The sequence below is a fragment of the Silene latifolia genome, chromosome 3 (assembly GCF_048544455.1).
Source record: "Silene latifolia isolate original U9 population chromosome 3, ASM4854445v1, whole genome shotgun sequence".
NCBI lineage: Eukaryota > Viridiplantae > Streptophyta > Magnoliopsida > Caryophyllales > Caryophyllaceae > Silene > Silene latifolia.
Genome location: NC_133528.1, coordinates 10,241,482 through 10,257,309, shown reverse-complemented (window position 1 = coordinate 10,257,309; position 15,828 = coordinate 10,241,482). Strand labels below are relative to the sequence as shown.

Sequence of the window (15,828 nt, the reverse complement as noted above, 5' to 3'; positions counted from 1 at the left end):
TGTAAAGAATGTGTTATTGTATATTCATGAAGAGAAGAGTACATCACTATTTATAATTACAAGAGGGAACAAGATCCTACAAATTAGCAATTAGACTAGGAAACAATAATTTGTTAAGGTAACAAATAAACTAATAATATGCACAAAGAGAGGAAACAATCGGCTGTGATATGGTTGCTATAATCATGGGATTATGGTTGACTTGATGTGGAAGGATTATCTTCAATACTTGGGACTAATAAGATTAGGTTTTGGGTAAGAAGGGCAGTAAATGGAAAATTAATGAAAAAGTGTATGTGAAAGAATAATGTTCGTATGTGAAAAAGTAATTCCGTTTCCGAAACTACTAAGGCTCTGTTCTTTTGGACTGAAATTGTCTCAATCAATCGAATCAACTTAATGGAGTCAAATCGAATCGAATCAACTTAATGGAGCTGAATCAATCAATCGAATCGAATCAACTAAAATAATAATAAAAAGATTATACTAATAATAATAACACCAATAATAATAAATATTATAATGACAATAATACCAATAATAATAATAAATATTATAATAACATTAATCGTTAAGAATAATAATATATTAATCTATTCTAATAATAATAATCTAATAAGATATATAAAAAATAAAACAGTAATATAACAATAAATATAGTAATAATAATAATAATAATAATAATAATAATATATTAGTAATATAAATGAGACCATTATGAATAATAATAATATAATATAATAATAATAATAACTAAAAAATAAATAATATAATAATAATAATAATAATAGGTCTAATATAATAACTTATTAATATAATAATATTAAATATAATAATAATAAATATGTGATTGATAATATTAATAATAATGAATATATTAATAAAATAATAAATATAATATAATAACTTATTAATATAATAATATTAAATATAATAATAATAATAAATATGTTATGAATAATATTAATAACAATGAATATATTAATATAATATAATATAATAATAATAAATATAAATATAAATATAATAATATAAACAATACGAATTAATTATTAATAATTATATAGTAATATAATAAATATAATAATAATATAATAATAATATTAATAACAATAGTAATAATAATAATAATAATAATAATAATAATAATAATATAAAATAAGAATAAGAATATTAATGTTGAAATAAACTAAATTGAACTGAACTGAATTGAACTGAACTGAACTGAACTGAACTTATTAGAACTGAAATTAAGTCCAAAAAAACAGGGCCTAAGTAGCAATTCAAACTACTTGTCAAATCTCAAGAGTCAAGCTACTTGCCTAATCTCAAGAGTCAACCTGGATCCTTTTCAGTTAAAGGGCAGCCACAAAACACAGAATGACGATAAGAGGTGTTGAACACTTGGGCCGTGGTCCTAAGTATCATACCAATGGTTGAGCCAACTCACATAGTGACATACTGACATTCATATCCTAGCCTAAAATTTATTCCTTAAGCTAGAATTCGACTATATACATACCATACAGAACTACAGTTACTACACATATTAGACAACTAAGCAATTAATCATTGAGCTAATACTTGACTTTCTTCACTAATCATCTAAACTCCATTAATGGCTAAATACACAAACCCTAAGAAAATTCATTAAAAATCCGACCTGCCGGATTATCTGTTGAAACAACTACAGTCCTCTGCTCTACCAACTGAGCTAAGGTCGGAATTCTGCTATCATCCTCTCGAATTGATAATTACAACCCTAATAATGAATAAAACACTACTCTCTATGTCTCAATCTTTTCTTATCTTTGATTAAAATACTGTTCATAATGAACAAAAAATGAATGGAACAAAAAATCCGTCTTCTAAACTAATTTATATTGTAAGAATATATTATTTATATTTTTTTAAAGGGATAAAATAATAACGTAATTACTAAATCCAACACGCCATTTTACTCGATTCAACACATTTTATCATATTTTACCACCACTACCCTTTATTTAAAAAAAATCAAAAAATCAGAAAAATAAAAATAAACCACAATCTCAACCCCGACAGCCCTTCCCACCGCCCCAATCATTTTCCACTAGCACCGACCGCCTTCCCTCGCCACCTCCTTCCTCCAAACCCCCCGCCGTCAACTCCATCCCAGCCCACCGTCGATCAAATACCTTCGTCGCGGCTGAATGTGGATCGAATGATGATCGCGGTTGATTCGAGCCAACGAACATGGTGCGGGGAGGGTGGTCGGAGCGGGTATGGGGGTGGGAGAGGGGTTGTTAGCTATCGGAGGTTTTATTGGGTTTTGGATTTCGCCCTTGGTGATATCAGCCATATCTCTTCATCTAAGGAAAATAATATTCCCCTCTCCAAGACATAATCTCATATCTATCCTTCCCTCCTATACAAGTTATTTGATCTCATGAATATTGTAATTATAGAAAAGATAGTTTGTAAATCAAAGTAAATATTCTAGGTTTCTCTTGTATGTAATGCTATATATATATGCATTCCCCTATCATTGTATAAACACAATTCATCAATACAATAAACCAAGTCTTATATGGTATCACGTTGCCCTGATCGATCCGCCATTAACCTACGACCTAAACGACCCACCTTCAAACGAAAATCCTCCCTGCTTCCGCCACCCTCAATCACCATGACAAACCCCAACAATGATCTCTCTGTCCCAAACCCTCACGAAACAACCAAACCCTTAACCTCCTTGAACTTGAACCACTGTGTCAAGTTAACCCCTCTCAATTACACGGCCTGGCACTTTCAACTCACCCATATCCTTTTCGGATTCAGTCTTCTTGGATTCCTCGACGGATCTGAGAAAGCACCACCCACCACCATTGTTGACGATGCCAAAAACGAGACCCCAAACCCTGCATACCTATCTTGGTTGAAACAAGATGGGTTAATCCTAGGTGCTCTTATGGGAACGATCACCTCCACCTTGCAATCCCTGATTGTACGCGCGAAAACCTCCAAAGAGGCATGGGATATCTTAGCCCAAACATATGCCAACCCTTCCCGAGCCCATATTTTACAGCTCAAAGAACGCCTTGATTCCATCGTTAAAACGACGGATCAAACCATTACCGACTACATGAACCAAATAAAAGCATGTGTCGACCAACTCGCTCTTATGGGCAAAGTTTTAGACACCGAAGATGTTGTCGCAAAAATATTTAAAGGACTGGACTACGAACTCTATAAACCCGTGATTGACACAGTTAGAGCTCGTGACAACCCCATCACTTTTGAGGCATTACACGAGAAGCTCTTGCAACATGAACTTCTCCTTCAACACCAACCCACCTCAAACCACTTTAACCCATCTGCCAACCCGGCTTATCGCAGCCAAACCCGTGGCAACAACCGCCATTCCCAACAGACGGCATCCACCCCAAATTATGCCTCTTCCCACCCTTATCAGCCACCCTCCAATACCAACCCGAGACCATTCAAAGGACGATGCCAGTGGTGTCGTCAAACTGGTCATGTCATAGCTAATTGCCCATTATTTCGCAAGCTATTTCCAACCATCGTCTTTCCCGAACCCAACTACCGCCAACATACTGGACCACCCCAAGCCAACCTCGCTACCCACGACAACCCATCACCAAACCCGAACTACCTCCTTGACAGCGGCGCGTCCCACCACATGACCCATGACTTGGATACCCTGGCTTTTCATTCTCCATATGACGGTATGGATGACTTGATCATTGGAGACGGTTCTACCCTTGAGATTGCCAATACAGGTTCATTTAATTTACATAATCTTAAATTCAATAATGTTTTACATGTTCCAAAGATTTCTCGTAATATTTTATCAATCTCGCAACTATGTCGAGATAACCATGCTTATGTAATTTTCTCACATGATTCGTTTTTTGTTAAGGCAATCCAAACCGGGACAACCCTCCTCCAGGGCCATGCTAAACACGGCGTCTATGAATGGTGCCCCTCCAAACCAGCCGCACTAGCTGCTGTCAAAGGATCGTCACTACTATCGTTACATCATAAGTTAGGTCATCCATCCTACGATGTAATGAAATTAATTAATAAAACTTCAGTTTCAGCAACTATGCATTTCGATAATTGTCATTCCTGTCGTGTTTCGAAGAGCAAAAAACTTCCGTTCACAGTCTCTTCTCTACATTCCACGGCACCCCTTGATCTCGTCTTTTCTGACCTATGGACGAGTCCCGTCACATCCCGCGACCATTATAAATACTACGTTATATTCGTTGATCACTTTACCAAATATATTTGGCTATATCCATTAAAAAGAAAATCTGAAACCACTACTATCTTTATGCAATTCAAAGCCCTTGTCGAGAAGTATTTTCAAAGACCAATTCGACGTTTCTTTTCCGACAACGGCGGTGAATATATTAAATTAAATACCAATCTCCTCAATGACGGAATTAACCACAGTACATCACCCCCTCATACACCCGAACACAATGGCTATGCCGAAAGACGACATCGTCACATTGTTGAAACGGGTCTTGCGTTACTTAACTATGCCGGGTTATCTACCAATTATTGGCCTTATGCCTTTTGCACGGCTACTTATCTAATCAATCGAATGCCTACCAAAACCTTAAATGGTAGCACACCATACTTTAAATTACACCGTGTTCCTCCAAATTACACTAAACTACACAACTTCGGTTGCTTATGCTATCCGTGGTTAAGACCGTATACCAAACATAAATTAGAAGATCGCTCCATTGCTTGCATATTCATCGGTTACTCTAACACCCAAAGCGCTTATCACTGTCTCAATCCAAAAACTAATCGAATTTACACATCTCGTCATGTGCAATTTGTTGAAGACGACTTTCCCTCTCGAAAGTCCAACCCGCCACCATCGACAACCCCTCCTGATGATTGGTGCACTCTTAACATTCCTCTCCTTCCACCTCAAATCACACCCACACCCAACCCGCCACCCAGCTCCCAAAACCGTCAGCCCATCACTATCGTCTACACTCGAAGGAAACCAGCTCAAACCACTATCCCTACCACATCACCACCCTTCGAACAAACCACCTCCACCACCATCGATGCATCTCATCCCACGACATCACCCACTGACAATATCGCCTCCAACTCCATCGACACACCACCTGCCTCTGACCTCAACACCACTACTACTAACCCGCCCTCCTCCTCGAACTCGCCCTCTGATCAGCCCTCGACTTCCACTCCTGCCCCACGCACAAAACGTGGTCATCCACCACCACCCAAGACAGTCACAACACGGCTTGACAACAATATTCGGGTTCCTAATCCTCGCTATGCTAACCTTGCGCACACTACCACTACCTCTGACAACCTTCCTAATACTATAAAGCAAGCTCTTGTCCTTCCCCACTGGCGTCAAGCTATGCAAGACGAATTTCAAGCACTCGAACGCAACCATACATGGACTCTTGTTCCACGTACTTCGTCCCAAAATGTCATAGGTTGCAAGTGGGTTTTTCGAAACAAATACAATCCTGATGGTACCCTTAAACAACACAAGGCTCGACTAGTTGCTAAAGGGTTTCATCAACGACCTGGTATTGATTATAATGAAACCTTTAGTCCCGTTATTAAACCAACCACCGTTCGTCTAATTCTCTCCTTGTCCATCACGCAATCATGGTCCTTGAGACAATTAGATGTTAATAATGCATTTTTACAAGGCCACCTTACTAATGATGTATTCATGATTCAACCACCTGGATTCGTTGATCAATCCAAACCCGACTTCATTTGTAAGCTCAATAAAGCAATTTACGGACTAAAACAAGCTCCGCGAGCTTGGTATACAGAGTTAAAAACCTATCTTTTGCAATATGGATTCAAACAATCTATATCCGACTCTTCTCTATTTCTTTTCCAAACAAAAACCACCTGTATTTACATGCTCATTTATGTGGACGATATTATAATCACTGGACCGCATCCCCACCAACTTCAAACCTTTATTACAAATTTGGCACAACGATTCTCGCTCAAAGACCTTGGACCACTATCCTACTTTCTTGGCATTGAAGTCGTGCCAAACCACAATGGCCTACATCTAAATCAATCTAAATACATTTATGATCTACTAACAAAATACAAGTTTATCGACGCCAAACCAATCAACACACCTATGGCTACCTCCCCGCCCCTTACTCGTGAAGATCATCACTCCATTCATGATCATGCCACCTACCGTGCCATAGTTGGCAGCCTGCAATATCTGTCACTAACTCGGCCTGACATTGCATTCACCATAAACCGTCTGGCTCAATTTCTTCGTCACCCTACCGTCACTCACTGGACTGCACTTAAAAGGCTCCTTCGCTACTTGCAAGGAACACAAACCTTTGGGATTCAATTATATCGCAACTCACCCTCCTGTCTTCATGCTTTTTGTGATGCAGATCATGCAGGCGACAAAGACTCCTACATGTCAACCACTGGCTACATCATCTATCTTGGTCGAAATCCCATCTCGTGGTCGTCCAAAAAGCAACGAGGTCTCGCGCTCTCTACAACTGAGGCTGAATTTCGGGCTGTCGCATCTGTCACAACCGAGACACTCTGGCTTCGCAATCTACTAACCGAGCTTCATATCACTGTCACCAAACCTCCAGCTATCTTTTGTGATAATATCTCGGCAACTCTTTATGCTAAAAACCCCGTCTTTCACTCCCGCATGAAACACATGGCCTTATCTTTCCATTTCGTCAAAGAACAACTGCAGTATGGTCAAGTTCGAGTTCAACACGTCGCAAGTAAATATCAACTGGCAGATATCCTCACTAAACCGTTACACAAAGCTCAACATTTCGAATTAAGGTCCAAGATTGGCCTCACCTCACGGACGTCCATCTTGCGGGGGCGTATCAACCATATCTCTTCATCTAAGGAAAATAATATTCCCCTCTCCAAGACATAATCTCATATCTATCCTTCCCTCCTATACAAGTTATTTGATCTCATGAATATTGTAATTATAGAAAAGATAGTTTGTAAATCAAAGTAAATATTCTAGGTTTCTCTTGTATGTAATGCTATATATATGCATTCCCCTATCATTGTATAAACACAATTCATCAATACAATAAACCAAGTCTTATAGGTGAGAGCGAGGAATTAGGGTAGGAAATGAACGGGGTAAACTCGAAATAAGACGGAAAAATGTGCGGAATTTAGTAAAATTGTATGTGGGATTTAGCAAATCCCAATAATAATGGCGGATGGTGAATGAATGATGGGTGAGATTTCTTCATTCAATCAACCATCTTTTACGATTTATTGGATCGGGTTTTGGTGTGTGGGGGAGGGGGGGGGATATGACATCCCTATGCAACCCAGCCGGTTAAGCTCAAACTTGGATAAGTTCAAAGGTTATACTTTGATATATTAGTTCAAATTAAAGTGAATAATGAAGCTTTACTTAAGCTTAATTCAATTTGATGGGAGAAGACCCTAACAGACATACATGACTTTCGAGGTCCGATGGAGCACCTAGTCTCTCGCTGAGGTCGAGTGGTCAAAACTCCAGTAGCTTCCATTGGACGCGACATTTTATAGGGATGGCCACCTATTACAATATTACGAATTATTGGAGTAATTTTAAGATAAAACCTTCAACATACTAAATGGATCTTTTTGCTTGAGAGAGTGTTCACATCTAATTGTTTGAATTTCACACTTTGTTGACCATGGAATAACAAAAACAATTGTATGAGACAGTAATATACTTCAAAACATCAATATTACAAAATGGACATTTCAAACAGTAGCAGATATACGTCGTCATACCAAGAATCCAATCACGATTCCGTACACCCCTATACGGAATACGGGTAAGTGTTCGAACTCTGAAGTCCATGAAGCGGTCACAACTCACAACAAATGCCCATCTTCAGAAGTAATATATACGTACATTGCTTGATCAAACTACATTCGCAATGAAGTACTTCGTAGCCATGAGCAGTTGATCCTCGATAGAGCAAGCTGGAGGATCAACTTCCAAAGAAAACACACCATTACCAAAAGGAACATCATCTGCATATATCATCACCTCTGTGACATCTTGATTACTGTTTACATGTCCAAGTTCTCTTATAATAGGAATATGTGAGGATCTAATCCCGTCTAAGTGGACTGAAATTTCTTTCATTGTAGGCCGTTGTTTCCCGTTCATATTCGGACATTTTCCGGCAATTTCAGCGATAGCCATAAACTCGTCTTCCTTGCCCTCGTGTATAATTCGGGCATCTAGCATATCCAACACACGATCCTCTTCCATCTCTGTAAGGAACTCGGTGGACAGTTTATCCATCCTCCATTTCTGTGGGACATATCGGCTTCTTGCACATTATGAGCTCTACTAGGACTACGCCAAAACTATAAACATCACTTTTCTCGGTGAATTGATTTGACTGAAAGTACTCGGGATCCATATACCCATATGTTCCAAGAACGACAGTAGTCACGTGAGTTTGATCGATGTTAATGGCCTTAGAGGTCCCAAAATCAGAAACTTTTGCTCGATACTTCTCATCTAGAAGTATATTGGTCGACTTTATGTCTCTGTGGTATATAGGAGCAGATGAAGATGAATGCAAATATGCAATCGCTCCTCACTGATTCTCTTTGCAATTTGTAATCGCATTTTCCGATTCGGATGGAATTCTTGACCTTGATCATGTATAAGCTCATAAAGAGTTCCATTTGGGATGAACTCATAGACAAGGATAGGGACTTCTGTCTCCAAACAACATCCTAGTAATCTGACAACATTTCGATGGTTAATCTGAGAAAGAATTACCACTTCATTGATAAATTGTTCGACCTGGCTCTCGTCAACCTTTTTAGTTTGTCTTAATGGCTACGATCTTTCCATCCATTAACATCCCTTTGTACACCATTCCCTGCCCTCCTTGGCCGAGTATTCTTGTCATTGAAATTGTCGGTAGCCTTCTCTAGCTCGTGTGATAAAAAAAACTTTGGTCGTCTCGGCAACACCCTCATCAGAAGACATTTGGAGTTCCAGTAGTAATCCACCATTTCGCTTGAAGTGCTTGGCTTTTAGCTTAATCTCTCTTTTCCGTTTCACAAATCTATAAAGCCAATAGGAACCTAGGGCCAATAGCACAACTCCCACGCCAATGAAGAAGGCTGAAAATATCATAGCAAAAGCGTCAACATGACTACGAAAAACAGACAGTTTAGTGAGTCAGTTGACTTTGGTATGTTGTTTTGTAGGAATGGGATGATGTGACGATTTTACAAAGAGCATTTGAAAGTCATGTTAAGCATCACAAGTGCAATGGTATTATGGTGTATGGTCAACATACAAGACTAGTGGCATCAAGATAGGGCGAGGTTTTGAAGCAACTCATACGAAAATCGAGACAACAATGATCCTCCAGTTTAACAAACCTATGTACGAAGTAGTTGATAGCCAGTTCTAATCCAAATAAGGGAGTAGTAAAGATCTAATTGAGCTTTTCAGATTAACTCAAATGTACGAAGTTTGGCTTTTCAGGGAATGAAAAACAATAAAACATTACTCCGTCAGTTCAAATCCAAGTGTCATGGTCACATATATTTTGTACTCCGTCAGTTAAAATCCAAGTAGTTGATAGACCAAATCCAAAGAAGGGAGTAGTAAAGATCTAATTGAGCTTTTATAGTATATAAGCTCAGTTAGATTTTAATTTTAACATCAAAAAATTTAAATATAAAACAAAAATTATAAAACCTCAAAAAAAAATACACATGCTTCGGTTAGATTTGTTATGGTGGTACAACAGGTTGTATGTATGGTAGTGTTTGTGCACATATCCTCACATAAAATCGCTAGCCTCACAAATTTTCGACAATTTTTAATTATAAAAAACGAAAGTAAGGAGCATAACATCCACTACTTTAAAGTTTAAACTACCTGCAATACTGTAGAAACTACAAATATATAGGAAAACACCATTATTCAACAAGAGATCAAATTATAAAGTCGACGACTTATTTCAATGTACCTTATAATTTGATTAATAATAATGATATAAATATGCTTATTATTTTGCGTACATTTGTAATCTCGATTTAACGAATTATTTTCAAAATATTCCCGTGCAATTTGAGCAGGTTAACACTAGTACAGAGTATAGCACAACATATTGGCTGATAACATCCGATGTACATACCAAGAAAAGAAGCTCGCCTGAACAGTAAATGCTTCTCGCAATGATAGTAGTCAAAATGTCCCGTGTAATTGAAGCTGATACTGCAACGGGTTTTGCAGCTCTGACATTCTTGCACCACTGGAAAAACAAATATTTAAATTGACGGATAAAAATGAGGTACAATAAGATTACCTTGTGCTAGGGATAGTATCATAATGTGAGGACTCAACTAAATACCATTTATTGCAAACCAATATAAAAGTTAATATGGTATCAAAACTCATGGTTGTATAATCTAGGTTTGATGAATTAAAATTTGGGTTGAATAAGAGCATCTGAATGACGGGAATTTCTCAATGACAAGAGCATCTGAATGGCGAGGTGGTGGCACAGTTCTGGGTGGGTTAGACTGAGGTCCGTGGGATGTGTGGCGGGTTTGGGGGATCCTGCCGACGGTGGGGGTGGGTTCCGACCGACGAGTCTGGCCGACGGTGGGACAGTGTGGGTGGTGGGGGCGGCTGTTAAGTGGTGGTGGAAATTGAAAGAGATTATTAAGGGAGAATAAAATTAAGAAGTTGAATGTTGAAATAGAAAGGAAAAACGATGCAATACAAGTTATATCTTACATAAAGATGGGATGTAGAGAGTATTTACCTTGGCATCCATTGGGAAGATAGGGGTTTCCTTCATAAAATTCCGGACACGAGCAAATGCTGTTTGCCAGGAGACCACCATCACATAATGGAGGCGGAAATAATGAATTCTGCCATATTAATGCTGTAGGGAAAGTAGCCAAACTAGATAATGACTCGGTTACGATGTCAACGGCAATCAAGGCTACTGATGCATTGCAAGAGTTGGAATTCGTTTGTTGTTTGAAAACATCTATCTCAAAATAATCAAAATCACCCCCCAAAATTGAGGCTGTGCAGCATCCATCGCCACTGCACTTCTTTCCAATCATGTTGAAATCATCACTGACACAAACTGAAGCACACGAAGCCAAGATTTTCCCATTCTGACTCTTCATTACAGCTCTGCTTTCACAACCCTCCATCATTAAATTATTGTACTCCGCCGAGAAAAGATATGAACTACCTTTCAAGTCGTAGCTAATGATTTTCTTAACGCCACTACTTTCACAGATATTTTTACGTGGCAGGCTTACTATGAGTACATGGGTATTTCCATGACTAAAGTTCCCAGTTTCCGGCCCGATGATATTTAGCACCTCAAGATTGAACTGACGTAAGAATGGTTTTGAGGAACCAAACGGCGTATTGCAAGTAATCTCGTATGATCGGTTATAGTAACAATCGGCACCAATGCCAAACGGATATGGAATCTTAACATCACCGCAATGATCAACACAGTTAGGCTTCGAAATATTGAAACCAACTGCTATTCTTAGCACTAGCAACAGCTGAACCATTAGTGAGAACCACGACACCATTTTTTGTATTTTTTCGATCAAATAATAGAGTACAGAACTTAACCACACACAGACTACTTATATACTGTTAATTAATTCAAGGGTACTATCTAAATAACTGTCCCATCTTTGTTTACTGGTTATATATTTCAGCCAGCCATCATTGACCGTGCTGTGCTATTCTTTTGTACTCCTATTCATCTTTTGGCAAAGCAAGGACCTCAATGAAAGTAACAGTAACGAAACTGCGAAGCAAGCTACCAATAATTTAACTTGACTTAAATCAAATCACTGTGCCTTTTTTGTTACTTAAAAACATATCAGCATACAAAATTATTAGTTCTACACGAAATTTACTAATAATTTCTCCTCTTTCAAATTCCAAAATAGTCACAAATTCAATGATTATAGGCCACTCCTTCAATCTACTAAGTAGCAATTCAAGCTACTTGCCAAATCTCAAGAGTCAAGCTACTTGCCTAATCTCAAGAGTCAAGCCGAGTCCTTTTCAGTTAAAGGGCGGCCACAAAACACAGAATGACGAGAAGAGGTGTTGAACACATAAAGGTTGAGCCAACTGACATAGTGACATTCATAACCTAGCCTAAAATTTATTCCTTAAGCTAGAATTCGACTAAATACGTTCCATACAGAAAACAGACGTACTTGGAAACTTAAAACCTCCTAAACTGCAGTTACAACCTATGTTACTCCAACACTCGACACTCAGACACCTCATTTTTAACCAAAATATGCATATTTTTCATAAAAACAGCCGAGTCCGACACTTAGACACATACCCGTGTCGGATACTTCTAAACGAGTCTGAGTAACATCGGTTACGACACATATTAGACAATTAAGCAATAAATTATTGAGCTAATACTTGACTTGCTTCACTAATCATCTAAACTCCATTAATTAATGGCTAAATACACAAACCCTAAGAAAATGCATTAAAAATTCGAACTGCCGGATTCGAACCAGTGATCTAAGGATTATCTGATGAAACAACTACAGTCCTCAGCTCTACCAACTGAGCTAAAATCGGACTTCTGCTATCATCATCTCGAATTGATATTTACAACCCTAATAATGAATAAAACACTACTCTCTATGTCTTAATCTTTTCTTATTTTTGATTAAAATACCGTTCATAATGAATACAAAATGAATGTAACCGAGGGAGTAACAATTCTCAAGAATCCAACTCTAAAATTACAAAAAAAAAATGACAATTACTGCAATTAACCTAAGATGACAAAATCATTATCATTTCATATACAGAGTAAGGAGCCTAGCCACACACTCAACTTTTTATACTGTGATTACAAGGATACTATCCAAACGACAGTTTGCAACGCAAGAGACAAGAGGGCCTCAATAAAAGTAACAACACTCAAATTGCAAACCAAACAAGCTACTTATAATTTGACAGACAACTTTGATCATTGTGCTGGTAATTACATTACCCAACAAAAGCTAAGTATCATACAAATGAAAGCTGGGATTTTTGCTCTGAAAATACACAAGCATATAGGATGATTAAATCCAGACAAAGCTTACTGATAAGGCGATAATATAAGCATCGTCTTAGTTTTATTCTCCAAATATTCTCTCCTAACTCAAATGATAAGGCGATAATATAAGCATCGGCTATTACAATTTTAAATATATGGAGACTTATCCGGAGTCTTTTTCCGCTAAAGGTGAGCCACAAAGTGCAGAATGACAATACGAGATATTGAACACTTGTACCGTCATGTGGTTGAATCCACTCACAACCATGTCTGAGCCTAGAATGTATCCCTTAATCTAGAATGTTTCAACAAAATACGAGATATTGAACACTTGTACCGTTATGTCTGAGCCTAAAATGTTTCAACAAAATACGTTCCTCCAGGTCAACTTAAACTCTCATCTGACCTACACATACTGCACGACTAAGCCATTAATAATTGAGCTAATAATTCGTTATCATCTAACAATAATCTAGTACTATCATCTAACAAAAAGTTCTAAAAAAAATCAACTTAAAAGGATATCTGTTGGAGGATATGGTATATGAAATATGCTAGTATCCATCTATTTTTAATGTTATATGATATCTCCTAATACGATAAGTACTTCATACACCATAATCTCTAACAATATCTACAATCGTACACTCTAAAGAGTAAAGACTGAACTCATAACCGAGAGTTATAATCAATCAATGTTATTTTCGCACAGAAAGGGTGCAACTTTCAAAACTAAATAGTTCAGGGCACAAGTGAGGAAAATCCTATAAATTAATAGTGATTAAGAAGACGATTGTCCAAAATCAATCTCATGCAAAACATAAAAATTAAAACAAAAGTTAAAAGAAAATGACAACATAGTACTCCATATTGAATATAAATCGAATTTGAGCATTGAATGTTGGAATAGTATTAACCAAATTGAGTCACAGAAGCCATCAATTAGAGGAAAGACTTGAAAAGGACTTGTAAGCTCCAAACCCAACCCAAAATTATTATTGTTTTCATTGCTCGACTTATACAGATCAAAAGATTTACTTTGACCAGTCGGTCTCTTTTAAGACGGACATACATATCTACTTTCAGATAGATACTGAATACAGAACTTAGCCACACACTCTACTTTTAATACTATGATTACAAGAATACCATTTAACACGGCCGTCCCATTTCGGAGGCCCTGTAAGGAATTTCAATAGTAGGCCCCTAGTATTGAAAAAAAAATACGACTTCCTCCGTCCCAACCATTTGTTTAATTTCGATTAAAATAGACCTAACAAAGAATACAAAAAGTTAAACAAATGATTGAAAACGAGAGAGTATATTTTCAAGAATTCAACTCTTCAATTAAATTAAAATTTGAATTACAAAAAATGACAATTACGGAACCTAAAATGACAATTATCATCATCTCATATAAAAACTAATAAAACCCTAAAATTAATTGAGAACAATTTTCCAGAATCAATATCATACAACGCGTAAAATTAGATCAATTCAGTTGAATAATTGAATTAAAATTGGAATTAGGGAAAATGACAACATAGTATTCAATCAAAAATGACATGCATATTGAATTTTCAAAAGTAGGTTTCGGAATTGAGATAAATAAGGTGACTGACCTTGTCTTTGCGTATAATTTGAGCAAGAATTGTATAACTTTGATTGATTATTCGCCATTGTTGAAAGCTCAATGGTGGACTTTTACTCACAAAAAAGGGGAACTGAATTTTCAGTTATAATCGAGTCGATCACAGCTCGAACTTGATGAGGGTCGAGTTTGACCCCTATCATAATTTTCGTACGAGTTGGTAGTGATTTGAACTTGGCTCGAAATTGAGTTTTTTTTTTAGGTAATAAAACTAGATTGATCTTTTAAGGTATGACCTATATATCATTCTTTCGAATGATAGAGGTAAATTGAAACTTGAAGCCACCGGCTTTCAAAACACCTTGAAAGAATAGAAGCTATAAAGTCGGCAACTTTGTTGGCTTCACGAAAACAATATTTAATTATCACTTTATTAAAGAACTGAAATTTAATTTTATATCCTTCATAATACTAGAAATTTTCCAAAGAATTTGCCAAATACTACGGATTGAGTTGATAACACATAATTAATCTTTTTCTACAATTAACTTCGAGATTCCTAAGTATTTAGTTGCTGAAATGTCTTCTTTTAAAGTGAAAGTTTCAACAATAAGAATACTATTAGATCCGCACTTTTTTGCTCCTAGCAACCAGTTAGTCTTGCTGAAGACGGGTCGGAGCAAGTGACGGGTAATGTCACTCACAAAACGGATAGGGGGGGACAAGGTGGGGGCACCCCCATGTGCTTCCCTCTCTCATCTATTTGGGTCATTTGTGAGAGGAAATAGTATCCGTCATTCCAAAGTGACGGATACTTGTCGTCTTCAATGAGATTTTGTTCCTAGCAACTAACTTTACCATTATGGTCTCTTATAACATATCCTAGAGCAGCTTTATTATCATTTATTTTTGATCCGTCAAAATTTAGCTTTAGAACCCATTTTATGTTTCTTCCACCAAATTTCTTCCTCACTAATAGTATTTCTAAGTGACAAGTCTTTATCAGGATTATTAAGATCATTAAAAATAATGTTATTATTATCAAGTCTTTATTATTACATTAAAGGATAAGTTTGTTGT

The 15,828-nt window shown here is 37.1% G+C and overlaps 1 pseudogene; it reads right to left on the bottom strand.

Moving 5' to 3' along the window:
- Nucleotides 1–7,667: 7,667 nt before the first annotated feature.
- LOC141647165 (wall-associated receptor kinase-like 22) lies at nucleotides 7,668–14,978 on the bottom strand (annotated as a pseudogene).
- Between the last annotated feature and the right edge of the window lie 850 nt (nucleotides 14,979–15,828).